We start from the raw sequence: 3,642 nt of genomic DNA, 5'->3' as shown, positions 1-3,642 counted from the left end.
TGTTTATGTTTATAACATACACACACACAAACACATATTGATATTGAATTGAATTGAATTGATTTTAATGACCAGAGGATTATAATTTTTTTTCTCTAATGATATCTTTAAAAGTTTCTTATAATTTTGGATTGTACATGAAGGTGTTTTTTCAGAAAAGTCTGAGGAATTTTTATGCTCAATTACATATTGAATTTTTAAAAAATCAATAAATATAAAAACAGTGGAATCTTATTACATTTTTAATTTAATCATGAGATTGTGTATATATACAGATAAACATAAACATTTTAATAATAATGTTACACTCACATATCAAGGGCATCTTTGGTGAGAGAATTAGTAGGACATTGGTGAGAAATATGTTTTGCAAATGATTATTTCCCCCTGATTTCCATATCAAAGATGCCCTTGATGTGTAGGTATAGTATCGTCATCAAAATATTTAGATAGTGCTCACTTCTACTCATTTTAAAATGGGAACAGTACGGTAAAGATTATCATGGTTCCTGTCCAAGGATGACTTGCAAATTTGCAAAGCATTCTATATTTTAAAAATTCTTATAAATGGGCATCTTTATGAATTAGATAAACACAATCAAATTTCCATTTTCCACTACAAAATCTGACATAAATTTTGTTAATCAAGCATGTAAGATTAAATAAGGTTATTCTTGGGATAGTTTATGTTCAAGGACAAGAGAAGAAAAGTGAGTTATGTCCTACTAAGTGGGGATGGATGGATAAATCGGATTGGTGTAAGGTATCAATGATAGGCTTAGATTCTGCCCAATTAGGAATGTGCATTTTTTCTGGGTTTTAAGGTAAAAGCATGTGAGATTTAAGGGATCCATTTTTTAAATTAGTATTTGATTATTATATTGAAGCAGAGTATTGTAGGGGATAGCATTGGTTCTGGAGTCAGAAATACTTAATTTCAAATCCATTCTGTGATACATTAATTATGTGATCTTGCAAAGACTACTATAATTAATTATTGGTCACTCAAGTAACTTCTTAACATTGCTCTATACATACATATATATGTATGTGTGTGTGTATGTATATAAACATATATATATATACATACACACATACATATATACATATAGGAGAATTGGTATGCCTTGATATAAGGCACCAAGATATCCATGTAGTCAAGTCAGAGTTCTTTCTTTTATTCAAATAGTAGATGACCATAAATATGATTTACTGTCATTTCCAAATGCTGCATTTTCAGTAAGAAAGATGTCTAATTTCCAGGGACTAAAACAGCTTGATATAGTCATATATTCCTTGCTGAGTTGTAATCACTCAAAAACACACAGTTCACATTTATAGCTGCTATTTGAGGCTATAGTACTCGATCCAGGAAAGATACTGAATAGAAAAAATGCTATCATGATTATTACTCTGATCCAACTCATCATGCTTATTACTCATCTTCCCCAAATTACATAACATTTAAAAAATTCTGTGGTGTTCTATGATATTTTTTCACTTAATGAATCTGCCTGTACAAGGAACACACAAAGTCATTATTTCTTGACATTAATGAAATCAACTTTTCCAGCACAATTTGAATAGGCAATTGAACAACAATGCATTAAAATACATTAAAACCAGGTCAGCTGCTTTGCATTTCTAACAATATGCCCACACTTCCATGAAGGGTAATCTTAAACCTTTTTTCCCCCAGAGCAGCCAATACATCTTTATCATAAAATTCCAAATGTTTCAACAATAGCCAATTGTTAAGAAGTAGACAATTATTTTTCAGCACCCATTGATTAATGACTTAGTCTATGACACAGAAACTAGAGAACAAAGGAGTCCATTATATTAATGCATAGACATTAAACCATCTTCATTAATATGTTCTTGTGGATTTGGCTTAGCATAATACCAAATATGCCATAAAGACAGCCAAGAAGTATGGACTTTACATATTTCTTGAAAATATCTGATGAAAAAAAGGAAAGACTCAATTATGCCCCTGACCTTAGTAAGACTTCTTTGTTCACACACTAGGTTAACTGAATAAGAATCATTTTGATAGAATAAATTTAACCCTGGCATGTGTAGAGATGTTATTAATAAAATAAGCTATTGCCTGCAATTAGTATCTAGAAGTCCAATATTAGATATAATCACAATCTGTTGAGGATTAGACACAACAATAACAATAGAGCTGTGATTTCTGTTATCACAATTCAGTGCCCTAAAGCACAGATAATTTAGATAATCACAATGGAAGAAAAACATTATTGAAACATCATTTTGCAAAAGAAAGTACTTAAGAAAGAAGTTCTGCCTGCAAATTCCTCTTTGCGGACATATTTATTGATATGTGATATCATTATTAGCCTATTATTTAATGTTTCTTCCAGCATCATATAGTAGTTTATTTTTTAAATTGTAATAATGGGCCAGGCTCCTTTGAAAACTATAGAGCCAATTTAATTTTTCTCAGTAATATTTTATTTTTCTAATTATGTATCATGAAAAAATGGTTTTCAATACTCATTTTTGTAAGATTTTAAGTTCCATTTTTTTCCTTTCCTCTCTCCATCTCCTTCTCCTCAACACAGCAAGCAAACATGTACAATAATTTTAAACATATTGTCATGCTAGTCAAAGATAACTGAGAGAATTTTTTAAAAGCACAAGATTTGGGAGGGGGTTGGTTCTATTGTTAAGATTTTAAGAGGGTACAGAAAAGGAATGGTAATAAAAATGCCTTAGTGTTGAAAAGAAGAAATAAAGAGGAAACAGTGTTCAGCAATGGAGTATATGACAATATATAAAAAGGGAACAGATATCAAATGAAGTTCACTTTTACATGAAATGGACAATGGAGGAAAGAAAACACACAGCCATCTTTAAAATAATAAGTATGTACAATTCAATGGGAAAAGTGTCTGGGATCAGGAGAGGAGATTTTGATGGAGTTTCAGGCAATGGTTGTGACAAGGGAACAGAAAAGAGAAAAACAATTGAGGAATGGATGAATAAATTGAGATATAACTATGACACACCTTAATAAATGAAAATGAGATGATTTCATAAAATCCTGGAAATCAGGAACTGTTTCACAGTAAATAATATTAACTACTCCTACAACAGAAACACCAGTGTTTTTTTTTTTTTTTAATAAATTGGTGCATAGTAAACAACACTTATTATACTAACAGAGCAGTGTTAACATAGTATTTTAAGGCTTACAAAACACTATACATGTGTTATTTCACTTTTTTTTTGTTCATATGAATCCTGTAAAGTAAGTTCTATTATTCTTGATTTTGGTTTGTTTCCCTAAATTCTCAAAGAAGAACAAAATGACATCACTATATTCGAGTCGAGATACAAATTGTCCAGTTGTAACTGAACAGACCAATACAAGTTCAAAATGCTCTGCCACAGGTTGAATGTAAATAGTTCATATGAACATTTGGGGTAGCTTCTCTAATTTTGAGCATCTCACATTTTCTATGGGATAATTGAATTCTGCTTTGTTCATATTACACAGTAACTTTATTGATGAGAGCACATGTTGGACAGTTGTGTACCAGTGTGTCTCATGTTATAAAATTGATTATGAAGTTCTTAAGAGATCCCTTGAAAGTATCCTTATATTGCTTT

At 30.6% G+C, this 3,642-nt stretch overlaps 1 non-coding gene across 1 annotated transcript; it reads left to right on the top strand.

Moving 5' to 3' along the window:
- The first annotated feature begins 445 nt into the window (after positions 1-445).
- Positions 446-554, top strand: LOC127539495 (U6 spliceosomal RNA). Its single transcript, XR_007947931.1, has one exon. It is a non-coding gene; the product is annotated as a U6 spliceosomal RNA (small nuclear RNA).
- Positions 555-3,642: the final 3,088 nt, after the last annotated feature.

The sequence above is a fragment of the Antechinus flavipes genome, chromosome 5 (genome assembly GCF_016432865.1).
Source record: "Antechinus flavipes isolate AdamAnt ecotype Samford, QLD, Australia chromosome 5, AdamAnt_v2, whole genome shotgun sequence".
Lineage (NCBI taxonomy): Eukaryota > Metazoa > Chordata > Mammalia > Dasyuromorphia > Dasyuridae > Antechinus > Antechinus flavipes.
Note: the sequence above shows the minus strand (reverse complement) of the source record. Positions and strands in the feature narration are given on the sequence as shown.